The sequence below is a fragment of the Mobula birostris genome, chromosome 9 (assembly GCF_030028105.1).
Source record: "Mobula birostris isolate sMobBir1 chromosome 9, sMobBir1.hap1, whole genome shotgun sequence".
NCBI classification, from domain to species: domain Eukaryota; kingdom Metazoa; phylum Chordata; class Chondrichthyes; order Myliobatiformes; family Myliobatidae; genus Mobula; species Mobula birostris.
The window spans coordinates 102,330,910-102,348,665 of record NC_092378.1 but is presented as its reverse complement, the minus strand read 5'-3'; the positions used below and the strand labels follow the sequence as shown (position 1 = coordinate 102,348,665).

Genomic DNA, 17,756 nt, shown 5'->3' with positions numbered 1-17,756 from the left:
CATCATGGCGCAAGAGGAAGACATTGACTGACATGTTGGAATGGGAATGGGAATTGGAATTAAAATGTTGGGCCACTGGAGCAGAGGTGATCAAAGATGCGGTCCCTCAATTTACAACAGGTCTCACCAGTGTAGAGGAGGCCACATCAGAGAACCAGATAAAATAGACGACCACAGGAAATTTGCAGTTTAAGTGTTGTCTCACCTGGAAGGATGATATGGGGCCCTGAATGGAGGTGAGGGAGGAGGTGAATGGACAGGTGTAGTACTTTGGGAGCTTTCAGGGATAAGTGCCGGCAGGGAGATTAGTGGGGAGGGATGAATAGACTAACGCATCACAGAGGGAGCGACCCCTGGAGAAAGTGGAGCGTGGGGTAGATGTAAAGATGTGTTTGGTGGTAGGAGAGTGATATGTTGGATGCGGAGGCTCATGGAATGGTAGGTAAGGGCAAGAGGAACTCTATCACTGTGAAGACAGTGGGAAGGTGGGGCAAGTGTGGACGTCCGGGAAATGGAGGAGTTGCAGGTGAGGGCAGCATCAATGGTGGAAGAAGGGAAATCCTGTTCTTTGAAGAGGGAGGACATCTCCGATGTCCTGGAAAGGTAAGTCTCGTCCTGGGAACAGGCGGTGGAGATGAAGGAACTGAAAAAATAGAACAGCATTCTAACAGGAGACAGGGTAGGAAGAGGTATAGTCAAGATAACCATGGGAGTCAGTAGGTTTATAAAAGATATTTTTCAACAGTTACTCCCCAGAGATGGAGACAGAGAAATTGAGAAAGAAGAGAGAGATGTCAGAAATGGACCAAGTGTATTTCTGAATTTAAGGGCAGGGTGGAAGTTAGAGGCACAGTTGAAGAAATTAATGAGTTTGGCATGAGTGCATGGAGCTGCACCAATGCAATCATCAGTGTAGTGGAGGAAGTGTTGAGGAGCAATACCAGGGAAGGCTTGAGGCATGGATTGTTCTACCTAGCCAACAAAAGCCAAGCATAGCTGGGGCCCAAGCAGGTGACCATGCCTCCTTTGTCTCCACTCATCTGTTCCCAAGATGAGGCTTTCCTTTCCAGAGCATCAGAGATGTTCTCCTTCTTTGAACAATGGGGTTTCTCTTCCTCCACCATTAATGCTGCCTGCACCTGTAACTCCTCCATTTCACAGACATCTGCGCTCACCTCTTCTTGCCCCACCTTAACAGTGATGGGGTTCCTCTTGCCCTTACTTGCCACTCCATGAGCCTCTGCATCATTCTTGGCAACTTCCGCCATCTCCAAAGGGATCCTAACATCAAACACATCTATACCTGCCCTCCACTCTCCGCTTTCCTCAACGATCACTCCTCCCTTGTCTAATTGTTCCTCTCAACTAATCTCCCTCCCAGCACATATTGCTGCAGCAGCCCAAGAGCCCATTCACCTCCTCCCTAAGCTTCATTCATGGCCCCAAACAGTCCATCCAGGTAAGGCAACACTTCACCTGCAAATCTGCTGGGATCATCTATTGTATCCAGTGCCTCTTCTACATTTATGCGATCCAACATAAATATGGGGACCACTTTGTTGAGCACCTCTGCTTCATCCACCAAAGGCAGAACTTCCTAGGAGCCCAACATTTTAACTCCTATTCCAATTCCCATTCCAACAGATCGGTCCCTGGTCTGCTCTTGTGACATATTGAGGCCTCCCTCAGGGTGGAGAAGCAATGTCTTATACTCCATATGGGTGGCCTCCAACCTGATGGCATGAATATCAATTTCACCTTCCAGTAAAATAAATTTCCTTCCCCCCCCACTTCCTTCTATTCCCCTCTCTGGCTTCTTATCTCCTCTCACCTACCTATCACCTCTCCCTGGTGCCCCTCCTTCCTCTCTTTCTCCAATGGTCCCCTCTCCTCTCCTACCAGATTCCTTCCTCTCCAGCCCTTGACCTTTCCCACCCACCCGGCTTCACCAATAACCTTCCAGCTAGCCTCCTTCCCCTCTCCCCACCTTTTTACTCAGGAATCTTCCCCCTACATTCTGAGTCCTGGAGGAGGGTCTCGCGTGAAATGGCAACTGCTTATTCATTTCTATAGATGCTGCCTGACCTGTTGAGTTTCTCCAGCATTTTGGGCGTGTTGCTTTGGATTTCTGGCATCTGTAGAATCTCTCGTGTTTATGGCCCAAATTCCAGTGTTGGTTATAACTATTTCCCTGCACTGGTCAGGCTTTGAATGGTTTTGTCGACAGTGGAATGGAAGATACTCAGTACATTCAGGCACTGTTGTTGGAGTTGATCCGTGTTTATGGACCCTCACCCATCTTTCTGACAATTTCATTTATATATTTAGTGACACAAGGAGGAGTAGGCTCCTCCAGCTCTTTTCCTCACTGCCAGCAACCCCCAATAACCCCAATTTAACCCTAACCTAAATACTGGTCTTCTCTGGAGAGTGGAAGGATGAGGGGAGATTTGATAGAGGTATATAAAATTATGATGGGTATAGATAGAGTGAATGCAAGCAGGCTTTTTCCACTGAGGCTAGGGGAGAAAAAAACCAGAGGACATGGGTTAAGGGTGAAGGGGGAAAAGTTTAAAGGGAACATTAGGGGGGGGCTTCTTCACACAGAGAGTGGCGGGATTGTGGAATGAGCTGCCAGATGAGGTGGTAAATGTGGGCTCACTTCTAACTTGGACAGGTACATGGATGAGAGGTGTATGGAGGGATATGGTCCAGGTGCAGGTCAGTGGGACGAGGCAGAAAAATGGTTCGGCACAGCCAAGAAGGGCCAAAAGGCCTGTTTCTGTGCTGTAATGTTCCATGGTTCTATGGTATGGGATGATTTACAATGACCAATTAACCCACTCTATAAGAGGAAACCCACACATCCCATGGGGAAGATGTGCAAGATTCCTTACAAAGAACATCAGGATGGAACTCCAAACTCCAATGCCCTGAACTGTAACACCACCTTGCTAACACTACACTCACATGACACCCAATTCCTGGCACTAAATCCAGGAAGTTCCAACACAAGATCCAGGGCCCACGTTCCTCTCCGTAATGCCCACTGAGCCAGTGTACTCTCAGCCCAAACTCAGTGCTTGGCTTCAAACATCCTGCCCAAATGATCACTAAGACTGACTGTTTTCACCATTGTACCCTAACTGACTCACTTCCTGCCGCAGCTCATCTGCTGCTGAAAACCTCACCCACCTTTTTGTTCCAGTGACTATTCCAGTATTCCCTTGGCCCATCTTCCACAATCGCACACTCATCCAAAACTCTCACTGCACACCTTAACTCTCAGAAAGGCCAGCTTCTCCCATCTTATTTGTGTTGATTGAGCTGCATTGTATTGCAGCCTAACAGCATCAGTACTGAATTTGCATATCTATCAGCTTCACCCTTCTTTCTCTGTAACACACTGCAGTTCTTCAAGATCACCAACCTCTTCTGATATTAATCCCTATTGATTTTCTTTCCTTCATTGTCTTCTGCTACCATATCCTGAGCTTTGAAATGTCCTGCCTGAAGTTCTCTGCATCACTTTTCCTGCTTCTCTTACCAGCTTTCAGACACTCCTTAAAAATATCCCACTTTGTTCAATCTTCTGAGTCATCAGTCCAAAAGCTAGCAGAGCTGCCACCTCACAGTGCAGACATCTGGGATTGACCCTGACCTCAGCTTCTGACTGTGTGGAGGTTGCATGTTCTCTCTAGGTTCTCAGGTTTTCTCAGCGGTCCAATTGGTAGGTTAACTGGTTGCCGTAAATCGCCCTGAATGTGTAAGGGTAAATCTGGAGACTTGATGGGAATGTGGGGAGAATGAAAATAGGTTTAGCATAAATCGGTGTCCAATTGTCTGTCTGGAGACAGTGAACCATTTGACCTGACTAGTCGAAGACTCCATCTCTGATGTTCTTTCTTCTGTGCTTTGATGTGATGCAACTATATTGATTATGGTCTTATTAGGTACCTTAGGATGTCTTACTACGGTGAAGGTGTTTTGAAAGTGAATGTTGTCACCAGTTTGGTGCCTTGTATCTTGCCTGGAGAATATTAGAAGTGGCTGAGGAGAGAACTCCTGTAGGTTAGTTCACCGCCAGATGATTGGCCATGCACATTCCTGTAACACGCCGCTATGGGGCAAACAGCAGCCACAGCTCCACCACTACAGCTTGTTTAAAACCTTTCCTCTTACATTCTCTAGATCACACTTCGAAGGTGCGGTCTAATTCTATAGAACAATTATCTTCATGGTAACATGGACTGGCCATCTGAAACAAGGGTCACACTCTCTAGAATTCAGCCAGTTAAGCAGTGGCATGATTAAAGTTTTGAAGGCATCAAGGAAAACCTGTTGAGTTAGGTTGATCAGACAGGCTGATGATATTCAGATTGTTGACATTTCACCTTTTTTATGCTGCAACTGCAGAAACTGAAAGTCTGAAATAAAGTGCTGGAAACACTTAGCAAGTCAGGTAACATCTATGGAAAAGGTTAATGTTTCGGGTCTGAGACCCCTGGTCAGAACTGAGAAATAGAGGTGAAAAGGATAATATTAAGTTGCAAAAAAGACATTAGAAGGAATTGAGGCATTGATCGTGTGGATAGTCAGAGGCTTTTTCCCAGGGCTAAAATGGTAGCATGAGAGGGCACAGTTTTAGGGTGCTTGGAAGCGGTACAAAGGAGATGTCCGGGGTAAGTTTCTTTATGCGGAGAGTGGTGAGTGTGTGGAATGGGCTGCCGATGGTGGTAGTTTAGGTGGAAATGAAAGGGTCTTTTAAGAGGCTCCTGGATGGATACATGGAGCTTAGAAAAATAGAGGGCTATGAGTAACCCGAGGTAGTTCTAAGATAAGGACATGTTCAGCACAGCTTTGTGGGCTGAAGGGCCTGTTTTGTGCTGTAGGTTTTCTATGTTTCTATCTTTCTATGAATGGATAGGACAAAGGGAAATTAGTGAAAAGGTGAGGCCAGGATTCTTGTGGGGATAAGTCAGCCAGTCAGATATATTAGTAGAGCCAGATAAGTCACTGCAGGATGGCATATATCCAGTGTTTTATTTTCAGGTGAACAGAACTGACTGAGGGTTTTAGTAGCATGAACCTTGTGCATGCATGGTGTAATGCAACCAGGCAGCAGAGACCATGTGCCAGTTCCACACTACAAGATACCTGCTGCTTTCTGAGAGGTGTCAATTACCTTTAATCCTGCTGAGCCACTAACAGCCATTAGAAAGGTGTATCATGCCAAAGTCTGCTTCTCCCGCGCCCACCCCCCCATCCATCTCAGCAAGTGGCTAACATCACGAGCTTCATGATCAAGATCAGGAACCGGGGAAAGGAACAGCCTTCCCTCCCTCCCAATCACTCTACATCTTCTCCGCTCCCACCTGCAGTGTTGGTTCCTGTTGGGAGCACAGTAATTCTAAAGTTCCAGATGGCCAACAGTTAACCAAGATGCTGGCTGAACTCCCGTGACAGTGGAAGGTGTGTCTTTTGGTAGTAGGGCTCCACGTTCCTGTGCATTGCTTGCTTTAGTGAATAATCCCGTGTTTGAGTCCAAGTAGATTGGCACCATGGGTCAAAGTGGGTTATTGGACCAAATAGTCGTATGGGAGAGAGGAAGGAGGGCAGACAGCAAAGCAGAGGTTTACTGCAACCATCTCTACAATGTCAGGGTAGAGTTACTGCAGGACAGGACCCTATCAGTAATGGAACATGAGTATGGCTGGATAGTTCCTGTGCCCAGGGGCATTTGTGAATAGTGAGGGGGACCTCCAGTTGTGACAATGTGGGTGTGTGGTCTCTGCTGAATATGATGTACTACAATTGAGTCCTATGTGAGAGAACTTGATAAATATAACTGAAATAAAATACAGGTTTGCCTCATGTGGAAGTGCCAAATGTACAACAGATGTAGAACGATGCACACATTTTTGACACACATCTCATGCACAAAACGGTACTGCAGTTAAATATTTTCAAAATGGCATTGTTCCAATTTTTTAACATATTTAATGGGATTAATATTGATTGGTTTTTGATGGTCAGCGTGTACATGGTGGGGTAAAGGGCCTGTTTCTATGCTGCATAGCTCTCTTAACTCTGAATCCTGTAGATGGCTAACACTGGAAATTCGTCCTAAGACCATGGTGACCTCCACTGCACACTGTACATGAGAGACCAGGAACGGAAGTTAAATCAAGTACACTGAAAGTCTGAAAGAAAATGCTGGAAGCACTCAGCAAGTCAGTAACACCCACGGGAAAAGAAACAGGGGTTTATTTTTCAAGTCTGTGACCCTTTATCAGGACTGGGAAAAGGTAGTATTAAGTTGTAAAAACGACAGTGGAAGGAATGGATGGGACAAAGGGAAATTAGTGAAAAGGTCAGGCCAGGATTCTTGAGGGGATAAGTCAGCCAGTCAGGTGGGTTAATGGAGTCGGTTAATGGGTGATAAAGAGTCTCAGCCCAAAACATCAACTGTTTACTCTTTTCAATAGATGCTGTCTGACCTACTGAGTTCCTCCAAAATTTTGTGTGTCTTGCTTTGGATTTCCAGCATCTGCAGATTTTCTGGTGTAAGATATGATAATGCTTCTTTATATGTATTATGTGTTATTAATAACAGAGTAGTGGGACATGCTGTACTAATAGCTTGGAACATTAAAGTCAATGTCAAAGTCAGTATAATTTATTATCCAAGTCTGTATACATTATACAATCTTGACATTCATCTTCTTACAGGCAGTTTCAAAACAAAGAAACCCAAAGGAACCCATTAAAACTAAAGAAGACTGTCAAATGCCCAACTTGCAGAGAGAGAACAAAAATGTGCAAAAAAAATTAAAGTAAGCCAGTCCCATTCAGAACAAGTTCATGAAGTTGAGTCTACACTGTGATAGTTGCAGACCACACTCACCGTTCGATGCAGAAATGAATAAACCCCGTTGAACAATGAGCTGAATTTCAGTGCGGAGCTGAGAAAAACTCATGGAGCAGTGACATGGCCCATCCCTCGCCTCTAGCTCCACCATCCTGTCACTTTCAATCTGGCAACACACATCAAAGTTGCTGGTGAACGCAGCAGGCCAGACAGCATCTCTAGGAAGAGGTGCAGTCGACGTTTCAGGCCGACACCCTTCGTCAGGACTTTCAATCTGGCCTAGCATTTAAATCATCCTGATCTTGCTGTCGGACCCAGACCATGCCGCCTCAATTTGGCCCCTACCCAACTTTTCCACTTCGCCTCGGCACTTGAATTGATCAAACCTTGGGTCTTTCTCTGTTTGCGGACGCAGGTCCGGGCCCCACCACCTTGACTCTGCATCATCTCTACTCTCCTTGCCTCGGTTCTACTGAATCAAGTTGCCTCCAAGTCTACACCAGCCAACCATGAGCTCATTCCCGGCTCTCCGGCCTGGTTTTTGCTGCCTCACTTCAGACCGTACACACCACGCCGCAGCCGTCCTGCACCTTTGAAACTTTAGTTCCCACCGTAAAAATGCCAGGTTGTACTCTTCAACAGGGAAGTTACAGTCTATTGTTTGCAGTGATCGCTCAGCAGACAAAGTGTGATTAATGAAGTATTTAGTTGTTTTCTTAGTTTTATTTGCCACTAGCAAGCAGTCGCTGAGATTCACACCACCATCTTAAACTGGAAGACTACCAACATTGACACATCGAGCTCCTTTTTTGGAAAACATGACCTAGTTCCATTTCTCTCACCCTATTTTTCAATACACTCCATACCAATTGTGGACCTGTTCTACTCGTCAGTTGAGGTTGGGATGTCTAGATTATGCATGCATTGTATCATTTTGTAATATTATGGATAATCTGCAATCTACCCCACCAATATCTGCCAAACCAACTGCCTTAATTTCCAAATTATCAACTTTAACTCTGTGACTGATAAATTTTTGGTAAAGAAAGGAACAAATTAATTTGGGGCAGAGGCAAATTCTTGGAGTGGCAGCACAAATTAACTAGGATCTCATTGAAAGACGGGAGCAGCTTAAGAGGCCAAGTGACCAAAAGCTCCTGTGTCATATTTTCCACCATTTCATTATCGTGACAGCAGCCAGACACAGGATTGAAAACAGTGTGCTTCAACCACCATCTTCCTCACAGCCTGTCTCTCTATACAAACTTTCTTTGGCCGGCTGCTGACCTTTTTGCTCCTCGGATGGAACCTTAATCTTGTTATCAGGTTTAAGATGCTGTAAGATTCTAAATTGTTGTCAAGTAATAAATGGCGTGACTGAGATATTAAACTTGATTTGAAGAGAAATCAGGATTGTCTGTTTATTTAGCTAAGCACTTTGACTATTAAGAATCCTGTGTCAATCAGGGTATGGACAATCACAAACAAGAGAAAATCTGCAGATGCTGGAAATTCAAGCAACACACACAAGAAGCTGGAGGAACTCGGCAGGCCAAGCAACATCTATGGAAAAGAGTACAGTTGACATTTCGGGCCAAGACTCTGGTCTCGGCCCGAAGTGTTGACTGTACTCTTTTCCATTGATACTACCTGGCTTGCTGAGTTCTTCTAGTAATTTTTTATGTTGCTTTAATCAGGAATGGAGCCAGGTACAACTATAGACTTATTTAGATGAGAATTAGAATCACTGAGACACAGAAGACTGAAGACAAAGTGTAGCCAAGTTGGGTTGGTGTAGGTAGGGCATCTTGGACCAGTAGGCCAAAGAGCCCATTTCTGTGCTGTACAACTCTAAGAGATAGAAGATTTGAGAGGCAGTCCTGTCCTTCACATGGAAAGGTAATCAGCTGAAGATTAAAATGATTGTTTAATTGGAGCCCAAGTCTATGAAAGTACAGAACAGATCAGCATAGATCATGTGGTCAAACCTAGTCAACTGAAGGAGCTGATCTTTTTAGGGCAATGTGGCAACACAGCTTGAAAGCACAACCTACATGCTGCAAAATTAACCGGAATTCTAATGGGCAATTATCACTTCAACATCATCGGAAAGATGATCAACAATGTCGAGTTCCTCAGGAAACTCACCTCGTCCTTTCAGACTGGTTAGGCGATCAAGAAAACGCATCAATGTATTTATTTTCTTCGGTGCCTGAAAAGATTCGGCTCGTCCATGAGGATTTTCTTGAACCTCTCCAGCTGCATGTAGAAAGTATCCTGATGTTGCATCTCAGTCCGCTCTGGTGGAACCTGCAGGCAGTGGTTAACATAGCCCAATCCACCACCAGCTTGCCATTTCCTTCCACCCTGTCCATCTTCAAGGTGCAGTACCTCAGGGAGGCTAATGGCATTGTCAGGGATACCTGCCACCCTGGCCATTCCACGTCCTCTCTTCTGCCTTCTGGGAGAAGACACACAAGCTTGAAAGCCCAGACAATCAGACTTAATTACAGCTTCTTAGCTACTGCTATCGGGCTTTTGAGTGAATCCTCTCCTAATCACGCCTTTCCCATGTTGCAGCCACATTCTGTTACTCTTAACTCTACCTCTCTTAGTTACTTCATTATTTTCACTCTGGTATTTCTTTTTGCTTGACTTTTGATTGCACTACTTTCTACGCACCATTCCTGTGTTTTGCACGCAATATTGTATTTAATGTATCTTTAAGTTATTACCACATACACTGTTTACTTCATACGATTAAGGAATTTCCCTGGTGTACTAGACAATAAACTAACCTGAATCTAAATCTGAAAGTGGATGAAGATTTTTGGTGAGGAGTGAACAGGTTTGCAGTGAATTATCTGTATGACATTCTGCGTGAATTGTAAAGTGAGAACTGCTCTGCCTGGTGATTTTATGTTTATAATCTATTCTAGTTGAGGATCACAGAGAGATTGCTCATTTTAAGTAAAATCAAAGCTACTTTGTACATAGTAGTTCACAAAACAGTACAAAAATATTTGGATCCAAGGCAAAACACATCTGGAGCCTCTAGCCAACCATATCAATTCCACAGTCCATCCTGCAGAATCAAATAATTCCCCTTCAAACCACACTAGCTACACAGTTCAGAGGATTATGCAAATCTCATGATAGTTTACATTCTTGTTATTCTCAACCGAAGCCTCCAGCACAAAAACACACAATGTGACCTCAATTTAGCAATGCAGCTTTCAGAAAATAATTAAAAAATGTTCCTCGAGGTCAAGATCAAATGCTCAAACCTTGGCTGCCAATCTGCATTAATGCTTTTTATACCTGCAAACATCCTCGCCAGATGATCACATTATACAAGTAAATGAATCACTAATTCACAAGCTTCCAGAAGATCATGAGCGCAAATGAGTAGCGACAGGTGTACTGGGGTTCATTGGGAACTAAGCTTTTATTCAATGCAACAGATACATTCCTGTCTTGGCATATATCATATATCATCTAAGCAAAGGAAACTGAGGACAAGTACACATATGTATAAAGCAGGTTTCAGATCATTTGCATATCTAAATAATTGGTCATTCAGAAACAGAATTGGGTTTAATATTACCGGCATATGTCGTTAAGCTTGTTAACTTTGTGGCAGCGGTACAAAGTAATACAGGATAAATCTAGCAAAAAAATCTGAATTACAGCCATTCAATATTTATGTGTATATTAAATGGTTAAGTTAAAATAAGTAGTGCAATAATAGAAATAAATTTTAAAAAGTAGTGAGGTGGTGTTCATGGATTCAATGTCCATTTCGAAATCGGACGGCAGAGTATGTGCCTTCAGGCTCCGTATTATTATCACATACTGACGTATAGTGATTATCTTTTGTTTGCTTGCCATGCAGACAGTTTATTCCATACATGTGCATCGAGGTCATAATAAAGGAAAATAAAACATAATGTAGAATAGTGTTCCAGTTCCAGTTATACAGAGAGAGCAGTGTAGGTAGACAAAGAAGGAGCTAGGGTCTTGATGAAGTAGACTGAGAGATCAAGAGAGAATATTCATTGTTGCAAAAGGGTCTTACAACTGCAGGGTAGAAATTTGAGCCTGGTGGTACAGGTTCTCAGGGTTTTGTATCTTCTTCCCAATGGAAGGGGTGGTGGGAGGGCTTCTTGATTATGATTATGTTGGCCGTTTCCCTATGGCAATCAATATTTTTCAGGTCAGACGGTCTCACTGGGAAGAGAAATAGTGTCAACACTTTTAAAGTCACATCATTAGAACAACATGCAGAATGTTTTAATTGAGTGTTTTGATCATAATTGAGAAGGTTACTATTGTTTTTTTAGTATTTCAATAATATTTGAGTAATATTGTAAATATATTGTTTGATTAAGCATTCTTTGTTGTTTACATAATTCATTATGAGTTATACATAGAAGTACGTGAACAACATACGTTATCACGCCACCACATCATACGTACATGCTTCGCTGAAGTAAAAATGAAAATAAGCACACACATCTCCCAGTTCCATGTTTATGCTTTGAAGTTCCAAAACACAATGGTAAGGAAAACAGATAGGGAAGCACACTGAAGAAGGAAGCTGTAGCCACAGTTGTGAAGAGAAAAGGAGTAATGGGCTGAAATTGTTAAATTCTATTGTTAAATCAGGAGAGATTTACACGCCCGGAGACAGAAGCTTTGGTTGGAGGCTGAAGAAAGGGAGGTGACAGCGGGACCCAACTCCACCATCAACTCACCCCCACCACCATCCAAACCTACCAACGCCAAACCCACCACCACCCACACCCACCATCAAACCACCACCACCCAACCCCAACACCCACACCCACTACCACCCACCCCCACCACCACCCAATACCAGCATCACCCAACCCCACCACTACCCAACCCCACCAGCACGAAACCCCCGCCACCAACCTGCCCTACCACCACCCAACCCCACCAACACTGCACTGCCACCACCACCCAACCCCCGCTACCCAATCCCACCACCAGCCAACCCACCATGACGCCTCTCCCACTGCTACCCACCCCCACCCACACCCAAACTCACCATCCAACCCCCACCATCACCCAATCCCACCACGACCCCGCTCCCACCACCAGCCCGCTCAGATTCGACCACATAATTGGGAATTCACAGTAGCTAATTAACCTACCAACTCTCACGTCTCTGGGATAAAGGAGGAGAGCAGAGCACATCAAGGAGACTCTTGTGGTCACAGGGAAAGCATACATATTCCACCTGGAGACCTCTGCAGGTCAGGATTGAAGCAAGAGCTCTACTAGCCACGTCACTATTTCCCCTTACCTTCTGATAATAAAGGCCAACATGCCTTCCTTATCATTCACCCCACTTTCATTTTAGCTCTCAGTGACTGGTGTACAAGATCACCTGGGTCCTTTTGAATATCAACAGTAACCAGGTTCTCACCAATTTAAAAAATACCCCGCTTCTCTGTCTTGAGCACCAAGAAGATAACTAGATAACAAGAAGATTTTCCACTTTACATTGCAACTACCATAATCTTCCCCACTCACTTAGCTTGTCCTATATCCCTTTGATACCTTTTTATATCCTACTGACAAGACTATGTAGGTTTCTGTACCATCAACACACTTGACCTATTCAGCAAACTTATGGACATGGATTGAGCATTGCTATAGTCCAGCACTGCTCCCGGTGGTATTTGAAAGGCTGAGAGATTTTAATTTTTACCCATCCTTTGTGTTCTGCCCAAAATCTTGTTCTCTGCTGATATCAGTACATTTCCACCAACTCGATATGCTCTCCCCTCATTGACTATCCTACTGCTATTGGATGTCATTGACATTTAAAATCACAACCTTGGAAGAAGTGTAAATGCATTGTAGCTTCATCTAGAAGAACTGTATGAATCCTTGGATGGTAGAAGAGGAAAAGGTGTTGCACCACCACAGTTGTATGGGGAGGTGCTATTTGAAAGAGAGTGGCTAATGGAGATGGAAGTGCAGAACAGGAGTCACGGAGGGGATGATCTCCTGTGAATTACGGAAGTGGAAGGAGAAGGGACAGGATGTGAAAGTAATCAGCAAGTCAGGCAGCATCTATGGAGTGGAATAAACTGTCGACCTTTCAGACCACGATGCTTCATCAAGACTGGAAAAGAAGGGGGAAGAATGCAGAATAAGAAGCTGTGGGGGGGGGGGGAGGGAAGAAGTACAAGCTGGTGGATGATGGATGAAACTAGGTGGGTGGGTGGGAAAGGTGGGGGGAAATCATGTTGTGCTGCACTCCCATTTATGGAAATTATGGAGATGTTAGATTGAATCTGGAAGTTGGTGAAAAAGTAAGGTTAGGATAAGGAAATCCTCTCTATATTCTGACTAGAAGGAGAGGAAATGAGAACAGAAGCAGAGGCAATAGAAACGTGTTTGACGAAAAAGCCCTGGTCGACTATGGTAGAGCAGAACAACACACACAAAGTCTTAGAGGAACTCAGCAGGCCAGGCAACATCTTTGGAAACAAGTACAGACAATCCTGCCCTAGGTAAAGTCATGCACATGCCTATAAAGCTGATGGCCTTCCTGATAAGGCAAATACTGTCAAATACAGTGGTAATAAGGGTTGGACAGGGAGAAAAGTGTCCCACTTCCTGACACAGGGGAGTGTGCCCCCTGAGATTAGAGTGTGAAAGGCTAACTTTGTGAGGTTTCATGTATTCTTCCTGCAGCATTGCTTTTAGAGAGTTCATACGGCCAGATTTCTGGAATGGGTAACCAACTGATTTATTTTACATTCTGTATAATATTATTTCATACAATGTGCACAGTTATAGAAAATTTGGAAATTAAGTCTGTGCATCTCCTGTTGTTCTTGTCATACTTCTGGCCACAAACTGTCCTTCATTGGTGGAATATGACAGCAACCTTTGGTAGAACTCTGTCACTTACCTGGGAGTGTCGCAGCACCAACAGCTAGGAGCTCCTACCACAATTTCCAGCATACTAAGTAACATCAAACAGCAACAAAGCTATATCTGGTGGAGGAACTCAACGGGTTGAGAAGCATCAGTAAGAGAAAAGGAATTGTCGACATTCCGGGTCAAAACCCTGTAGCAGGACTGAGAGAGAAGAGTCAAGATAGCCAGTGCCACAAATGCACCTCAACCCACTGAGTTCCTCCAGTAGATTGATTTTTGCACCAGTTTACAGCATCTGCAGTCTCTCAGTAACATCAGACTGCTGGGATATCCTCCACCTTTCCACTTAATCATGGGACACTTGATATGGGGATAGTGTACCTAAAAAAAAAAGCAAAATTCCTTTAGTTTAGACTCTAGGACAAGGACTCTGGAGATGGTGAGTCAAACTGCTGCACTGAGGGAGAGTGGCAACTCATTGTTAAACAATGGAGTTCAAATCCGGATCCAGGGAAAGGTAATGTCTCTTCGGTGCCGGGGCAATAGGGGAAATGATTTCAGAGGCAAGAGCCCAGTGAACCCTGTTAGACTTGCATCACGGGGCTCGGAGAAGAATTTCTGATGAGCACCATGGGAGAAGGCCTGGTACTCCACTGGTGGTTGGACTGATGGTCTTCTGGGATTGTGGTTCCCTGGAATGAAAATGAGATGACACTAACATCCTTCACCTTGCTGAGCAGAGAATTCATTTGGGAAATAAGCTCATGTGGATTAATTCAGATCATTGACTGAGCAACTGGACATGTGGAGGTTAGGCTCCTTAAATTTACAGAGTATTTTCTTTGCCTTTTGGTGGGCGGGAGGAACAAATCTCACATAACCTGAGGAACTGCTGTCAAGTATTATCCCACCTCATACACTGTCACTAATGGCATGGCATTCTGGATAAATAAACACTGTAGCAAACTCTGCCACATTAAGCAGCTGCTATTGTGTGCATAATCTGAGTGAAAACTTGACTGTCACATCACAGTTTATCCCTTAGAAGTTGAAAGACAGAACTTCTGCAGAGAGAATTGGGGTATACTTGAGGTCATCTCTCCTTGGAATTGCCTGTAACTTTCAGCAATTATCCATCGCTCTCCATAGTTGTCTGCATCTGTCTCTCTCACCAGCGTGTTATATCTGTCTCTCCTCTACAGCCTTTTACTGCTCCTGGCTCCATCTGCCTCCTTGCATTTTTATTTGTTTTCTGATTAATCTTCTTCTCTGTTCAGTCGCTATCTGTGCTTGTCATTCTATCTTCCTTAAGAGGCATCCTCTCTCCATCCTATCCCCTCTCCAATGCATCCCACCTATTTGCATCTCCCTCACTGGCTTCCAATCTATTTGCTCCTCTTTCTAACTTACTATCTCTCATTCTATCTCTCTCTTCCTTCCATTCAGTTTCCTTTTCTCTCTCTCAATTGCTTGCTCCTTTTCCTTTGTTGTCTCACGTTCTGCCTGTCTCTTTCCATGTATCTGTTTCTCTTCCTCCCTTCTCCCTTTACTTTTCTTTCTGTCTCTCATTCTCCCTTTCTGTCCCTCTTTCTCTGTACCTGTCTTTCTTTCTGCGCCTACCTGCTTATCCATTTCTCTGCCTTCTGCTCTGATTCTTGCCATCTCTGTTTTGGTCCGTCCATTTGAAGCAACCTCACTTTTAAGAACTGACTTTCCTTCGGATGTTCAGCAGGACTTAGGAGCTTTGTCCTTTATTTATCCGTCAAAACACATCACAGTTTTTTCTGTAGAATGGGGAACATCACAGATGGTTTATTCTTGCCACTGACTTGACAACTGACAAGCACGCAGAGTGCTTCCTTGGGTCATAAGTCTACCCAGGTGAACTCTGTACATTGTGAGCAGTTTAGAAAGGGGTGAAAAAATCTCTATCACCTAAGTGGTTTATGAGAGTCAGGGAGGGCTATATTCTGAATCCAGACCACAACACAATGCTGTCTCTGTATCTCATAGCACATTCCCAACTCACAGGACTCTCCAGCACCTGCAGTTCTTGCATGAGTTATTTAAAGCCATCAATCTTCTCTGCTTGCTTAAAGAGGATATTCAGGAACATATGCATTGCAATAAATCTATTAAATGATCTAGGCTCAACTGAGGTGTTTCAATTTATCTGAAAGATATAATCTATTTAGTCAACATCATTAACAGCACTTACCTGCCCATCAAGCTGCCCCAGAGCACTGAATAAACAAATCAAAACTTACCACATGTTGTCATTACTGCAGACTGGAAAGACAGAAGCCAGTTACCTCACTGTTGTGTTTAAAATGAGAAAGGGTCTAGATATTTTTGATTCAGAGAAACCCCTTTCACTGGTTGGGATGTTAAGGAGAAAGAAAGTATATTCAGCAATTCCTTTTACATCAAGGGCAGCGGACAACCTGGAACTGGAATGGTCAAGGAAGAGATTGTGATTTATGGGATTGAAACTGAAATTTTCATTGCCAGAGTTGTAGATTTCGTTGAGCAAAGAGAACAAAGAGTTTAGAGCAAAGACACGTATATGGGGCTGGATTACAAATCATCAGGTTACACTTGAATGATGGAAATTTTCACACCAAATTATTGGAAAGATGTGATTGCTCACAAAAAATGTTGGATAAGCTAGACTTGCTCTCAAAAGAACAGAAGGCGCTCAGAGTTATGAAGTATAAAATTATGAAAGGTCTTGGGAGGATTATATGATTAATGTAGATCACAACACTGTTTCTGAATTCTCATGGAACACTGCCTTTTTACTCCTGCAATCCTTGGACCAGGATCTTCGACACTTTGAAGTCAAAATCCAAGGCATTTCACACAGAAGAATTAGTGCAGAGGTGAAGAAAAGAGCCCTTCACTCAGATAGAAATTTAGAACCCACTTCCAGAAAGGGAGGTGGAGACAGAGATCCCCTACACATTTGCACAGCGGCTGGGCATGGACTTGAAGAGCTATGACAAGCACTACCATGTACCCAGTGCTGGAGGCTGGCATTAAACGTGGACCTCCTATTCAACATGCACAGATACGATGGGATGAAAAACCTCCTGCTGTGTCGAGAATCAGATTGAATAGTCATCTCTGAGGAATTGCATGGTCTATTCTTGTTCTTTTTTGCAGTTAATTAGATGCAGTGACCTTCTGGCTGCCCCATTGGAGATACTCCCAGCTCCAAAACCCTGGATGGTGGGTTCACATGCCATTTGACACCCCCTTTACAACCTAAAGACCCTCAAAACTGCAATTGTCCCCCTTCCTGCTAACTTCCTGCTGCTGATACACTTAACACATGGTCTCCCACAAACCCTCACCAATTTAAATATCACTGCTTTTTCATTCTGAACCCAGCTTGGGGTGGCTCCACTGGCTTCAAAAAACAATCCCTATCCTCACTGACTCCACAACGCCATTCTCAAATAAGTACACTGCTGGACCGAATTCCCTCCAATAGCATTGTCAATCCTTTCTGTTCTCACCAATTATATTGCCAATCCTTTCTGCTCTCACCAATCATATTGTTAATCCTTTCTGCTGTCACCAATCACATTGCCAATCCTTTCTGATCTCACCAATCACAGTGTCAATCCCTTCAGCTCTCACCAATCATATTGTTAATCCTTTCTGCTCTCACCAATCACATGGCCCATCCTTTCTGATCTCACCAATCAGTGTCAATCCTTTCTGCTCTCACCAATCACACTGTCAATCCTTCTTTCTCTCACCAATCATATTGTCCGTCCTTCCTATTCCCCAATGCCCCAAAAATCACATCATCATTCCCCCAGAGCTCCCAGTCAGATTGTCAGTCCTCCCCATTCTATTCCCCTCACCCAGCCACTCAAGCACATTATCAGCCCTCCCTACCCATCTCCATTCACATTATCAGTCGTAGAGTCACAAGAGACTGCAGATGCTG

The 17,756-nt window shown here is 43.9% G+C and overlaps 1 protein-coding gene and 1 long non-coding RNA gene across 2 annotated transcripts in view; both read right to left on the bottom strand.

Moving 5' to 3' along the window:
• The window catches only part of hs3st4 (heparan sulfate (glucosamine) 3-O-sulfotransferase 4), a 219,672-nt gene that overhangs the window by 62,640 nt on the left and 139,276 nt on the right, over positions 1–17,756 (bottom strand). The window lies entirely within an intron of this gene.
• LOC140202913 (uncharacterized) lies at positions 10,301–11,395 on the bottom strand. Its single transcript, XR_011887232.1, has 2 exons — positions 11,351–11,395; positions 10,301–11,101 (listed from the first exon to the last, which is right to left on the bottom strand). It is a non-coding gene; the product is annotated as an uncharacterized lncRNA (long non-coding RNA).